Genomic DNA, 15,833 nt, shown 5'->3' with positions numbered 1-15,833 from the left:
ATGGAAAGCACTCTTTAGGGTGCATCATGTAACTATACCAGGTTTTCATACCTGTGTTGTTGTTGTCCCTCCCTAGTGTGGGGGAGGTGTAATTTGTCCTTAGATGTTTAATCTGCTCTTTCAGCTTCTGTCCCAGAGTGGCTAACAGAAGTAAGAAGATGACTCCTTTTAATTGAAAGTTAATTACTGATAATTTGATTTTGCTTTTTCAGGTTCTATTCCAGGAAACCCAAGGAGTGCCTGCTTGGTGGCTAACAAGAGATGACTCCTTTTGCTTAAAAGTTAACTGTTACTTTTATTCTTTCAGTTGCTGTACAGAATACCCCAGGATTGACTTCTAACAAAAAGTCTTCAACACTGAAAACCCTAAGGTGATAAACAAGGTCATGTAACTCTTGTGATTAATAAAACTTTTCCTTCCTATTTCCAAAGTCTTAGGTTTGCAGGATGACAACTGGAAATTTTTCTGCCAGCAACACTCCACATTTTTTTTGGACTTTGACATTTTTTTTTCTGAGCCTATGGAGTAAAACTGCAGTTACATAACATATTCCACGTGGCATAACTTAAAAAAAAAAAAAAAGAGCTCTTTGTCTATATGTTGTCTGTCTGTATGTCCTTGTGTCTAACCGTCTTGACCTCCAGTGATTGACAAATTGGTATACATGGTGCCCATAGACGTTGGAAAGGAAAAAAAAAAAAAGTCTCCAGTTATGAGAAAAACAAAAAGTTATGGTTTGATTGTCAACATTGTGCTACTGAACTAAGCCGGTGCCTTCATAGAGATTGAATATTGTTGTTTCTGTTATTTTTCTGATATTTATGGCAAAGCTTCCCAAAAATCTAAATTCAAATACAAATTTGGTAGCCTGTCATTTGACTGATGCAAGGAAATTTTGTGGAACCTCAGTAGAGCTCCTGAGACACTCCACGAAGTTTCTTCCTTTTCCTCCTGGAAAGGCATTACATGAATTTGTTCTATTTGGCTTTTACCTAATGAAGTAAAACTGGAAGGGAAGCATTGTCATTTGGGAAAATGGTAAAACTTTGGTATGTACAAAATGTTAACAGTAGTTTTCTAAAATGTGTATAAAAAAAAAAACCTCTCAGTATCTGGTATGTATGTAAATTGTCAATGGTGATTGTCACCTTGTAATATTGTATAATTCAATTGTTTCACATCTACAGAAACTGTTTCTGGAAATATAGGGAGGAAAGGTCTCAACAGATTCCTATTGATGGAACTGTTGAGAGTAAAAAAACTTTCCTACAAAGGACTGAATAGACCTGGAAATACACCTGACATTTAGTAAGGTTTCTTTGACATAATACTGGAAATTTTTTTTTATGCATTCTGTCCTGAATCCATGAAGTTTTTGTTTTGTTTTGTTTTGAGTAACCAGGATCTGCAGAAAGGTTGTAATTTTTTTTTCCAGCAAAACTAACTTGTCACATTTTCTCTCCCCTTGATACCAACACAGCATACAAATAGTGGTAGTAATTTTTGCTACTTATCTTAGAGTCTGTTTTTGCATAACTTCCATAGGGATTTTGTCTGTTTTAAAAAAAAAATTGGACGCGAGTTTGATTGTGTGGCTTTGTGTGGAGTTCTTCCAAAAAGTTGAAAAAGAGCTGAACCAAGAAGAGGAGAACCTGTTTGCCTTGTTTGTAGGGTTCCAGAGACCTCCAAAGAAGGTGAGGAAGCTTGCCTCCATTGGCAGGACTGGACAACCCGGCCAACGAAAATGCCCTGGTACCCTCGAGAAGAGGAAAGCCCAGGTGGAGTCTGATGAGACCAACTTTATACCTGAAGCCTACATCGACTGGATGCCACCGGTTTGCTCTGATCCTGTATGGAATATTTCAACAAAGCCAGCTAAAAATTGCTGTTAGTTATTTCTGCCCTGTGATTTTATGCAAAAATAGGAAAAATGGTTTAAAAGTAGATTTAGTTTGCAAACTTTTGCTATGCTGTTAAAAGTTTGGGATCAAGGTTGAGAAAATTTGTGTTTTACATCAGTTGAACCATTTTAACATTTTTTCCCTGTGATTTTGATATATTTGCTATCTTGTTTTAGCCAATTCTCCAGATTTTTTTTTTTCTTTTGGCTTGGATAATGGACTATTTTTAAGTAATGAAACTGTCATACTGGACATTCATGGACAATGCTGCTGACTAATTGTTGCTTCTCTTACACACATTGTAACCCTGAAAAAAACACTGTCTCCTAAGACTACACCCTGAGATTGTGCCACCATAGATATGGTGGAATAAAATTAAAAGGGGGGATTGCAACAGGGTGGTCCCCAGGAAAGGGGGAGGTTCCCTGCCCCACCCAAGGGAGGGTGGAGCTGAGCAGGAAGAGGAGAAGCTGCAGAAGAGACTGAGGAAGGAAGGAAGCAAGATGGAGCCAGGAGACCTGGAGGAGGCGCATGGAGCCTAGAGACATGTGAAGAAACTGCGCTTGTCTTTTGGTCGTGGACTGGGTGACACAGATGTGGGTGAGACCTGTGGGGAGGTGACCATGGCAGCTTTTATCTGGATGTTGATTTTGCTCTTTTCCTTCCGGGCTTGTCTGGTTGTTTGTGACCCTTTTCTGTGGGTCCCCACTGGAAGATGTTTTAGACTTGTGGTAGACTTTGGGGCCTTTTTCTGGGCCGATCCCATATGGATGGACTTTTACCCACGAGGGGACGGGTAACTTTGGGGCTTGGGCTGCCCCTCTCCCTGTCCTATAACATACTCCTGATACCAGCTGCAAGTTTGAGCATCCCCAAGACCACCTTTAAGTTTTATAATTTACTAGAAGGACTTGCAGAATATGTTGGAAAGATTTTATTCTCATACTGATGGTTTGTTACAGGGAAAAGTGACAGATTAAAATCAGCAAACTCAAAAAGTATGTTACGCAGAGTTCATGGAAGGTACCAAATGGCAATTTCTCTTGTCTTCTCCCTGTGGAGTCATGGACATGTTACTTTTCTGGCATCATGTATGACAATATACACAGCATAATGCCAACCAGGGAAACTTACCCAATCCTCAGTGTTCAGAGTTACTACTATCTCTATTATATAGGTAAGTTTGATCCTCTGGAGGTCTACTGATACCATGTGATGCAAAGTCCTGATCCTAAATCAAAGTGTTGGTCTTTCTAATGTAGCCATCAGTGACTCAGGCCCCAATATAAACAGACACTCCCATTATGCATGACATACCAAGGGTTTAGAGATTTCTCCCAGAAGCCAAGACAAGGTTAAATACACAAATGTCTATGGACAATGCCCTAAAGAAATTTTTCAGAACTCCACTTGGCCTCCAGCAGAGAGAGATTTTGTTTGTATAACTACAGGCTAAACTTTGCATAAGAATAATTAAGGGGAGAAACACATTAGTTCTTCAAAAGAGAAAGGGTTTTTATGTTGATATGATATGGTAGAGTTACATAATTTAATTCCCATCATTCTGCTCAGAGATGTCATAGGAAGAAGATACTCAGACAAAGAGACTGAGGGAGTTACTATATAATGGTCTAAAACAAAATATGGTATTGCTAGTAATTTTCACAAAGAATGTTATTTGTAATAAACAGTAGTTTATAACAGAAAGTAAGTAAAAGCAAAAAAAATTCTATTTTCTAGGGACTAAGGAGGAAAAAGGAACAAGTAGTGACTGGAAGACTGATTTTTTTGTTTTATTCTAACAGTCAATATCTAACACTGATCTAAAGACTAAAGAGACAAAAGCATTTTGCATAAAACTATAACCATACACTTTTTCTATATTCTCTACTGAACAGCAGTCAACATTAAAGAATTAAATTTTTGAAAGTATAAGTATTGTTTTCTTTAAGCCATAGATGTTTAATACCTATGAGGAAAAATTAAGACAATAGCTATTATTAATTTTTCACTGAGGACGCTAAATAACAGTCTATTGAATTTGAGATGCACTTGTGAGGAAACACAAAAAGAATGAAAAATTTAATGCAAAAATTGGGGAAAATTATGCAAAACATTTGAATAGTGACAATTTCTCTAATATATATTTCAAATGATTGTCTTCGTATTCTCAAAGATTGAGAACACTTGTTCAGAAAATGTCCTCAAAATATATCCCTAAAGCTATAAGTAAGATATCAAAATTACATGCAGTTACCAAAAAAATATGACATTTTAATTAAAAACAGTTTTTAGAACTTGGAAGAAAAATATGTAGTATCATAGCCAAAATGAAGGAGGCTAGCTACCCATATAATACCATAGATCCAGCTCATAGCAATAGAAACTGTTGTTTCTTGATGACTATGCATTAGGGCTGAGCTGATTCAAGGGGGAAAAAATTGTAAGATTAATTGGAAAAATAAATGCGAAGCAGATATGGTTTTAAATGCTAATGGCATCTTAGCCATATTAATGGATCAAAGTGTAAGGGACTGACTTGTTTTCAATTAAGTCCTTTGGGTCTGTCCCTTTCTTAGGATTGGTAGGCAAAAAAAGCAAAACATTTGGGGTTATTTAGGTTTTTTCACCAGAAAATAAACTTACTGAAGGGAGTAGCAGAAAGGAAAAGGAGGGTGAAGAATGGCTTCATCAGTTCAGAGAAAGGGATTTGTCTATCTCACAGAAAGACCCAAAACCAGTTTTTTCTTAGTGTGGACTCTCTTCGCCTAGATTTTCATTACTTCTCTTTGGTCCCTAAACCTACCTATTTATTTTGTAGCTTTAACTGCTGTTTGTTTTTTTTTTTTCTGAAATATTCAACTTGCTCAACCCAAATTACATATGCAACAAAGAAATGTTTCATTGCTATTATTGTTTTTAAGACTTTAAGTCTCTATAGTTAGACTATTTTCTTGTCTGTATATTTATTCCATTACTTGAGGACCTGTAGGGTCACTTACAGGATAGAACAAAGAATCAGATTCAAATTCAGGTTCAATGTTTACTATTTTAATTTGAAAATTAATATCAAATCTCAGAGCTTCTATTTTCCCCCTTCTAAAATAAGAAGGGGGAAAATAGAAGCTCTGAGATTTAATATACTATTAACTTCCTTTCAAGTTCATGGTGATGATTAAATGAAACAATGTATGTCTCCCATTTGTTAAAATGTTCTTTTACTAGCATGAAAGCCTTAGTCTAAAGAAAGGCAACCTGGAAGAGAATCTGCTGTATTTCTTAACCAAGATGCTACCTAGAGGGCCTCCCTAGTGGCGGAGCGGTTGAGCACTGGGCTGCTCACAGCCTCTGCAATGCCGGTTCGATCCAGGCCGCCGGGCGAGGGTCCCACATGGCGCAACAGACCTCTCCTGCCACACCTGCTGCTCCCCTCAGCAGTGTACTTTGTCGGTCTGCCTGTTCTGTTCTCCGCTCTGGCTCTGGTGAATTCTCTCACCCTCCCGCACTTCTGACTGTACCCACTGCTTGTATAAATAAAAAAATAAATCTTTAAAAAAAAAAAAAAGCTGCTACCTGGAGTCAAACATAATTCCAATGGATAGTGGACCAGGAGACAAATATGAATGGTCAATACTTGTATGTACTCAGAATTTCCCCTTCTCTTTATCCACTAAACTTCTGATATAAACCAGTATACATGGTCCATGCTTTCCATAGGGTAAATTCTTTTTGAGCTCTTTCTTCATAGAACCACAGAGGACCCATTCAAGCTACATCACCCCCATCCTACTCTCATATGTCTGAATTCTAGAAGTGAAAACAGTTCTTTCCTTTGGAATCTAAGCAGTCTCTTGTATATAAGTCTCTATTTCTGCTCTACCGGTTTGCCAGGCATATGGTGAAAAGTCAAAATCTCTAAAACTAAACCTAGCCTTTATATTACAGCCATTTGTCTTATATGCCCTTCTCAAAGATGTCATCAGAGTCAGAATTATTTCTGAACTTTCTCTTCATCCCCTTCAAATAAACTTTTCTCATTACAAGTTCTTAATGACCTGCCTTTGAAAGACAAATAGAAAGTGGTAATCAATCTCCCAGTTGATAGTTCCTTTAACTTACTTTAATTTGGTACATTTCAGACCCTCATTACCTCTTTTAGACCTACAGCTTTCATCTGAATTTTGTCTCTTACTTGACTCCCAATAATTCATATTACTCATCCACAAAGGCACCTTGGGAGTTTAATCGCTTGATACAAGAGTCTTGGTCAATATCACTGATTGATAAAATGAAAGTAATCTGGAATACAGGGGAGTCCACCTCTTAAGGACTTCATGAGACTTCAATCTAAGAGTTCCTCTGGGATCATGGTCAGGGCAGGTAAGGGACAATGGTATCACATGGCCCAGGAATGTTCTAATACCAGTGACTCCTTCCCTAGAGCAAGCAAATAATTCCTAGAGAAGGAGCCGATGTCTGCAGAACCAAGCTACTCACCCCCTCCAGAAATCCTGCTTCATCTATGATTATAAAGTCTGAGCTCCCATTCCTCAATCGATTTTATAGCTAGGAATATTATGTAGATATAATTCTTAGAATTTATAATTTTTAAAAGCATGATACTTAGAAGTTAATCAATTCCAACATGAAAGTCAGCTTATTTAGAAACTGTCTTTGAACAATTGCTTCTCCTTGACCCTCCTTTCCCTCTGCAATGAAACATACACTCTCACCATTACTCACAGCTTCTTCATTTGATCAACCCCCATTTGATTCTATTTCCTACAAGTCAATAACCATAGGGATTTCCCTTCACAAATTATCAGATTTTCCTTTGACTTCCAAATAATTATAGCTATGAGGTGAATTGTTATAGCTATGAGGAAATTAAAATCAAAGTTGATAATGTTTTTGTTCTACGCAGGGTGAGGAGATTAATACACAAAAGGTATTAAACACAAATGTTTTGTTAGTAGAATAACTTCCCATTTAAAATTACTTTTATGGCCCCAAATTAAAATTAAAACAACAGAGAAAGAATTATATCTTCATTTTAAAAAACAAGGAGGATTTTTTAATTATGAAATGCCATATTGATAATGTTCATTAAAATGAAATCAGCTGTCTTTGAATTTTATGAATATAATTATTTGAATATCTCTAATCAAAACAAACAGTAAGTGGGATTAAAAGCCCTCATAAATTAGTGTTTAATGGTAACTAAATTTAAATTAGATATGTTAAAAGTTAAAAAGGGAATTTATAGTTAAATTTGAATCTCAAAATATGAAAATCTCTAAGTGCAAAACCCAAGTTACTAAATATCTGGATTTTAAGTTTCTAAATTACCATTTGGATCCCCATACAACATTTATTTGTCATAGTAAAACTACCAAGCCAAAATTCAACATACTTTCATGATAAAAACTCAACAAAGTGGGTAAAGAATAAAACTCAACATAATAAAGGTAACAAACAACTTCTCATAACTAACACACTTAAGTGAAAAACTGAAAGCTGAATCCTTGGTGGAGAAAAGATAGTCTCTCTTCAATAATAAATAGTTTTGGGGAAACTGACTATCCATACAGAAAAGATTGAAACTAGACCCTATCTTATGCCACTTACATAAACTAACTGAAAATGGATTAAAACTTAAATGTAAGACAACTACAAAAGTCCTAAAGAAAAGTCCTTTTGAAATTGATCTTTGAAATGATTTTTCTGGATATGATACCTATAGCACAAAGAACAAAAAGCAAACAACAAGTGGGACTATGCCAAGTTAAAAAGCTTTTACACAGTAAAAGAAATAGCAAAATGAAAAGGCAAACTACAAAATGAAAAAAATATATGCAATTCATATATCTGATAATAGGTTAATATCCCAAATATTTAAAGAATTCATACAACTCAGCAGTAAACAAAAACAAAAAAAAAATCAATTTAAAAAAGGGCAAAGCAACTGAATAGACATTTATCCAAAAAAAGAGAAGCAAAAAGACCAATGAGTAGATGAAAAGATGTTCATCATTTCTTATTATCATGCAAAAAATCAAAAATACAATGAGTATCACTTCATACCTGTAAAATGTTTATTTTCCAAAAGTCAGGAGATAACAAGTACTAATGTGAATGTGGAGAAAAAGGAAATCTTGTAATTAACACTGTTGGGAATGTTAATTGGTGGAGTCAGTATGGAAAACAGTATGGAAGTTCGTTAAAAAATAAACGAAAGAACTACCAGAAGATCCAATAGTACTACGTTTGGGTAGATGTCAAAGCAAATGAAAACAGAAATTCAAAGAGAAATTACTCCCACATTCGCTGAAGCAGTATTCACAATAGCCAATAAATGGAAATAATGTTAAGTGTCCATAAATGACAAGGACAATGTAAAAGTCTATGTGTATTTATGTGTTTGTGAGATGCATGTTACACACACACACACACACACACACACACACAAACATACACACATGCTGTGGAATATGGTTCAGCCATAGGAGAGGGGTAAATCCTGCTATTGTGACAACATAGATGAACCTCAAGGACACTGTTATATGAAAAAGGTGACAGAGAAAAAGAAAAATGGTATCATCTTACTTACATTTGGAATCTAAAACTCTCAATCATAGAAACAGAGCAGCTTGATGGCTGACGGAGCCTAGTGAGTGGGAAAAATAGGGTGGTATTTGTCAAACTGTACAAATTATAGTTATAAGTAAGTCTTGAGGAGCTAATAGATAGCTTAATGACTATATTTTTATAGTTTATAGTTTATAATTTATAGCTGTAGGTACCTAAATTAAAAAGAATGCTCTCAAATAAATTAACCTTTCACATTATAAAAAATTAAAAAGGAAGAGCAGATAAATCTAAAGCATGTGAAAGAAAGAAAATATTTAAAAATTAGAGTGGAAATAAATGAAACAGTAGAAATAAAAAACAGTAAAATGTTTTCAAACCATACATCTACCGAGGACTTGTAGTCTTTTTTCCTTTTTATATCCAAAAGGGCAGTTTTATTATAAAAAGGGGGAAAGAATAAAGGACATTTGCATAGACATCTGCAGGCAGAAAAAGGTGGCCCTGAAAGGAACAAGTTTTCTCACAAACACATAAACACACATAGACTTTTACATTGTCCTTGTCATTTATGGACACTTACATTATTTCCATTTATTGGTTATTGTGAATACTGCCTCAGTAAACATGGGAGTATAGATAACTCTTTGAAATTCTGTTTTCATTTACTTTGACATTTACCCAGAAGTAGTACTACCTGATCTTCTGGTAGTTCTATTGTTTATTTTTTAAATAATTTAGAGAGTTTATTTTTTTAAATAATTTTAAAAAATTTAGAGAGCTGTAATAATATGGATCTGTCAATATACAAAATAACCCACTGAATTGCACACTAAATAGGTGAATTATGCATGTGAAGAAAAACACCTGCATAATCACAAGTGGGTAGAAGGGCTGCTGCAGGACATGTATTCTGAATATAACATGAAACTTTACAAATCTACAATAAAACTTTACAAATCTACAACTAACCCAATTTGAAAAGGGAAAAAAAGACTTGAATGGATTCTTCTTCACAGCAAATATACAAAAAGTTAACTATATGAAAAGATGGTCAAAAGTGTTAGTCTTTTGGGAAATGCAAATGAAAACCATGACATACCATTCACATCTAGTAAAATAAAAGCAATAGACTAATAAATGTTAGTGAGAATGTGGAGAAATTGGAACTTTCACTCTTTGCCAGTGGTAACATAAAACAGTACAGTCAGTCACTCTGGAAAACATTTTAGCATGTTAATGTAGCCATATGATCCAGTTATTACTCTCCTAGGAACATAACCAAAGGAAATTAAAGCATATGCCTGCACAGAAACTTACAAATGTTCATGATAGCATTATTCACAATAGCCCAACAATAGAAAACACCAAAATTTTCATCAATTGATGAATTAAGAGTAAGTAGTATATCCACATTATTTGATAATAGGAATGAAGTACCACTATACACTGCAATAAATGTACAGTGGTATAGATCAACTCTGAAAATGTTAAGTGTGAGAATCAGTCATAAAACATCACATGCTGTATGAATCCACTTACATAAAATATCCAAATACGTAACTCCTTAGAGACAAAAAGAGGATTACTGGTTTCCAGGAACTGGGAAGAGAGGGAAATGGGAAGTGACTGGCATAACATACAGGCAGACAGGGAAATGAGTGACTTCTTTTGGGGAGTGATAAAAATTTCTAAATTTAGAAAGCTGTAATAATAAGGATCTGTCAATATACAAAATAACCCACTGAAGTGCACACTTTTAAAGAGGTGAATTTTGCATGTGAATTATATCACAATAAAGCTGTTCTAAAATATACATTAATAAATAGGATAGAAAAGTTTACATGAAAGGATAATATACATAGACCATACAGATTTTACCCTAGGGTTTTCATCTTCACAAGTTTAGAACCTCGATTTTATTAATATACTCAGCTTTAATGGTGTTTTAGCACTTGAGATATAGTCACAAAAGAATAAACATAAAAATATATATTCTAAAAGAAGAGACAAATAGCATTAAAGTGAGAGAGAACCCTATTGTTAAGTATTTACCCAAGGATGAAAATTCCTATTAATACAAAAACCTGTATGTAAATGTCTATTATGAGATTGTCTATAATCACCAATGAAAAAACACAGTCCAATATTCTTCAATAAGTGAATGTGATGCAAACAGCAGCACATCCACATATGTACTGATAAATGATAATGATAAAAGGAATCAAGCTATTAATACCCATTTCAAAATGGATGATCCTGAAACATTATGATAATAAAAATAGATCCCAAAGGCTATACATTGTATGATTTCATTTAATACCATTCTGGAAAAAGGCAAAATCAGGAGGAAAGCAAATACATTACTGGTTGCCAGTAGTTAGGGGTGGGGGAAGTAATTGAGTACAACAGAGAAGGAAACTTTTTGGAATTATAGTAGTTCATCTGTATTATTTGTGGTGGTGGTTCATATAAAAGACCAGAAACAAGTGTTGGTTAGGACGTACAGAAAAAAGAACCTTTGTACATTACAGGCAGGAATGCAGTTTGGCCCAGCCCCTACAGAAAAGTTAGGTTTCTCAAAATATTGAAAATAGTTCTACCATATGATGCAGCAATTCCATTCCTGGGTATCTACCAAAGGATGGAAAACCACTAATTCAAAGGGATATATGCCATGTCTATGTTCATTGCAGAACTATTTATAAAAGCTAAACAACCTATGCGTCCAATGACAGCTGAGTAAAGTAATATGTTGTATATATACACAATAGGATACTAAGTTATAAAAAAAGATGAATTCTCGTCATTTGTGACAACATAGATGGAACTAGAAAGAATACTATAAAACAAAATAAGTCAGAAGGAGAAAGACAAACAAACAGGTTGATTTCATTCATATGTGGACAATAGGAAGATAAAGGAAAGGACAAACAAACCCTAGAAGTATGACTGTAAGATTAAGGCTGCCTGAAGTTGAGAATGAACCCAGTGGACTATGGTATAGGATTCTGCGTGCTTCTGTGGTGGGTCTTATATAGTAACATGCATCCTGAAGAGATGTGCACCCACCTCTACTTCTGAATCATACACAATGTCATAAACCAACATACTTCATTAAAAAAATATGATGAATAACTCAGAAAACTTTACACTAAAAATAATGAATTTTACCATATGTAAATTACATATTAAATAAATGAACTAATGGATGAGAGCTGCAGGGTGATAACACAGAGCATACAGAGTTTTGTATGCTTGTGAACTCCTCAGATATCCTGTACTGATCCTGCACAAATATTTGTAAAAGACACTGAAAAGTAAAATCAACTCAACCCTGTGTCCCCTTAGCCCTGTGTTCATCTCCTGTCAAAGACAAGTACCTCTGAAGAGAGTAGCATCGGCCCTATGTTTCCTGAGAGTAGAGTTAGGGACCAGGAAGAATTTTTTTTAAAGATTCATTTATTAATGCATACAAGAACTGGGGTACAGGCCAGAGCCTGGGGGGGTGAGAGGACCCACCAGAGACAGAGTGGGGAACAAAACAGGCAGACTGACTGAAGTACTCTGCTGAGGGGAGCAGAGGGCAAGTCAGGAGAGGTCTCCCTCGCCATGTGGGTTGCTCCCTAGCTGGCCGGGGATTGAACTCATGCTGCAGAGGCTACAGACTGCTTCATAGTGCGGTGTTTAACCCCTTGCACCATCAGGGAAACCCACAATGAAGAATTAAAGAGCTATGAATAGCTGAAGGGATCCAATGAGTTGTCCTTCAATAAATGGAGGAATACTACAGAGAGAGAAATACTAAATACACACATTTTTGCATTGTGACCCTGTCTGAAAACTTGCTTTTTTAACTAATGTAAGTTCCTACAAGATATTGCACCCTGAGAATGGAGAAAAGAAGCTGAGGCATTGCAATTTTTTATGCTGGACTTATTTTTGAGGATATAATTTCTACCTTCTCTCATTCATATTTTTATAACATCCTTCCTATTCAATAATTTGTAGCCACATTATGAAATTAAAATGACCTGCCTGTCTATTCTTTGGATATAGGCTACCACAAGGTACCTCTCTGTCTCATTCTCTAACTCCAATTACTAAAAATAACCTACATCAATGAAAGGAACAAAAGGAATCCATAAGGCTTACTAACTGATAAGGAAAGAATGTAATTTCCAGAAAACTGCAAAGCAATGGAGAGTAAAATAAAATTAAAATAAAGATAACTTCAAAACAACAACATTCTTTCAAAGAGTCCACTTAGAGACTGTGGGAGGAAAAGTCATTCATCATCCCTGTACTCATCAACTTATGAGAAATTATGGCATTAAAAAGCCCACTGTCTCTTATAGATATAAAGCCAGAAAATCAATTTGTGAATCATGCGAAGTAATGATAAGTACTAGCAATAGGCACTTTTGCAACCCTTTAAGCTTTTTTACCCACTCTTAATGGTATGGAGGAAGTGGAATGTTTTAAATCAAAACAACATTTTGATTTGGAATGATTTAAAATGAATTTTCTAATTTATAAAATCTAGGAATTCTTTTATTTTTTTCAGTAGGAAAGAGTTTTCTTTTAAGAAGATAATATTGTTTTCAGCAAGATTTAGCACCTGAAATTATATTATCTTGCTCCAAAGTATGCCTTTCAGATAGTAAGTGACTAAAGTACTAAAATTCCCACCCCTACTTTAACCAAAGCAAAATTTCCACAAAACCAATTTTTTAATTCAGTGCAACTATGATCCATCACTTCATTCAGTTCTATTATGCAGTGAGTCATTCTAACCTCTTACATATTTTTATACTGAGGAGAGACTTAAGATACAAATGAAAGTGAGACTGAAGAATGGAGAGAATTTATCAAACTTAGTTTTACGTGGTATGGAAATATATATAACAGATCAATAAAGGCTCAGTTCCTAAGGGGTCCATCCTCTCAGGGCTTTTAGGGTGTGTGTGTGTGTGTGTGTGTGTGTGTGTGTGTGTAAATCTCACAGACACAAATAGGGGTGTGTGTGTGTGTGTGTGTATGGGTTTGTGTGTGTGTCTAAATCTCACAGACATAAATATTCATTGCAATGGATATTTGACCTTAAATTCATTGATCATTGTATATACATACTAAAAAATATATAGAAACCAATTTCTTATTACGTGAATTTGCTACCAATAGGGCAAATAATAGGGCATTGACATAATACATCAATTTAAGGTAAATAATAATTACATTTTCTATCCTTTTTATAAAGGATAGAGAATTTCTATTTCATTTTTCTCTGATCACTTCCTAAAATTATATGCCCCCAAAAAAGAAAAAAAAACACAAAAATTAATAAAATTGTATGACTTTTGGCTTAGTAGAGACATTATAACCATCCATATCTCTTAACATATTTTCTTTAATAATGAAAAATCAACTGATATTTTAAAATCAAATACCCATATAGTTTGCCATGAAAAATATAGAATCAAATTTTACTTTTATTTCATTTTTATTTTTTATGATTTCCCAGGTGAGGATTTAGGACCAAGCTCCTAATTTTGACTATACATAATATTTCAAGGCCAATTTTTTTAGCATTAATTTACAATTGAATTATTTGTAGGAAACTAATCCTAGAACCAAAAACATAGACTTTTCTTTAACCACTAGCTTCATTCACACAGTGCTTTTCTTAATGCTGAAAGAATTGATGGAGAAATATCAATATTAATTGACTTGCCTTATACCACATGTTTATCACTTGCTATACATAGAATTACTGGTTTGAACAGCATAGAGGTATGAAAGATAGTGGTTAAGAAAGGACACTGGGGCCTCCCCTGGTGGCGCAGCGATTGAGCGCTGGGCTGCGAAGCTGCCCGCAGTCTCTGCAGCGCCAGTTCGATCCCTGGCCGACCTGGAGAGGGTCCCACATGGTGTGAAAGACCTCGCCTGCTGCGCCCACTGCTCCCCTCAGCAGTATATTTCATGGGTCTGCCTGTTCTGTGCCCAGCTCTGACTCTGGTGAATTCTCTCACCCTTCCACGCTTCTGACTGTGCCCAGTGCTTGTATAAATAAATAAATCTTAAAAAAAAAAAAAAAAAAAAAAAGGAAGGACTCTGATGGCAGACTGCCTGGGTTAGAATCCCACCTTTGCCAAGTCCTGAATAACTTGGCTTCCTTGGGCAAATTACTTTACTTCTCAGTGCCTCAGTTTTTTCTTCTGCAAAAGGAGAATCAAAACTGTGTCCACCTCCCAGGGTAACTGTCAGAATTAAACACGATATTCCATTTAAATTCAGTACAATGCCTGCCACATGGTAAATGTTCAATAAATGTTAGCTATGATGCTACTGTTACTCTAATAATGATGAGAAAGAGAAGGAAGAAGGAAAAAGAAAGGAACAATTGATATATTCTGGAACTATCTACTGTAATTATATTAATACTTTTTCACAGATTTGAAGATACAAAATAAAAATCAAAGAAAAAAGAAGCTACTAAGTGATATGCATAATCCTTCCTATAGTCTACAGCTACTGCAACATAACACATAATCAAATGTTAAAAGAAACTTCCAAATGCATTAAAGTATGTTTATTTAGAGTTGCTAACTAGCTAGATACTGCTTACATATTTATATCTCAGATCCTAGATTTGTGTATTTTTCCTTCAGGCATTATATCCTATTTAAACCAGTAATAGAATTCAACCATTAAATGTCTAATCAGAAATGTCAAAGAATGTGGATAAACGCTTTGTGTAAAACCGTTCCATGTTAATATTTTTACTAGATCGTGTAACTTTGCAATAAAGTTAATGATCCAGTTACCTCTAAAATACAGCAACTTTTCCAGCACAGGGCTGATGAAGAGATGTTCCCTCAAAAGTGATAAACCAAGATTACTCCAAACTAGCACCATTTCCTCTGCTAGGCTCTTTATGAAATAAAACACAAGACAGAGTAAAGAACAAGTGAGACTAATCAAGATTACTCTCTTAACTTCTGGTGTGTCTCACCTCACCCTCATCACTCTTACATATAATGAAAAACGAACTTTAAAAATCATATGAAAATAATAACATATGAAGTATTTCTCTGTGGCAATAATTTGATGCTTGCATTCCTTTCTATGACAATTCTCAGCATAGTTATCAGTGAAAAAAAGAATGCAAATGACTAAAACTGACTTTAGATATTGTCTGGGGTAAGACAAGGGTACTTGATGAAACCAGAAGGAAGTAATGCTTTAGTCTCCTCTTACCTGCAGGAGGAGCTAATTAAAATAATTTGTACAGAATAGAGGTTTTCTTCTACAAAGTGAGTTCTTTAGGATTTCTAGTATTT

The 15,833-nt window shown here is 34.9% G+C and overlaps 1 protein-coding gene across 1 annotated transcript in view; it reads right to left on the bottom strand.

Annotated features, from left to right (window-relative positions):
- Nucleotides 1-15,833, bottom strand: part of XIRP2 (xin actin binding repeat containing 2) — a 495,477-nt gene that overhangs the window by 429,516 nt on the left and 50,128 nt on the right. Inside the window, exon 2 of the mRNA XM_037523459.2 lies at nt 8,513-8,569. The gene's annotated coding sequence lies outside the window, so the exon portion shown is untranslated. The remainder of the gene's footprint in view (nt 1-8,512; nt 8,570-15,833) is intronic.

The sequence above is a fragment of the Talpa occidentalis genome, unplaced genomic scaffold, assembly GCF_014898055.3.
Source record: "Talpa occidentalis isolate TD23 unplaced genomic scaffold, MPIMG_talOcc4v2.1 talOcc4.3, whole genome shotgun sequence".
NCBI classification, from domain to species: Eukaryota; Metazoa; Chordata; class Mammalia; order Eulipotyphla; family Talpidae; genus Talpa; species Talpa occidentalis.
The sequence above is the reverse complement of the archived record's forward strand: the minus strand, read 5'-3'. Positions and strand labels throughout refer to the sequence as shown.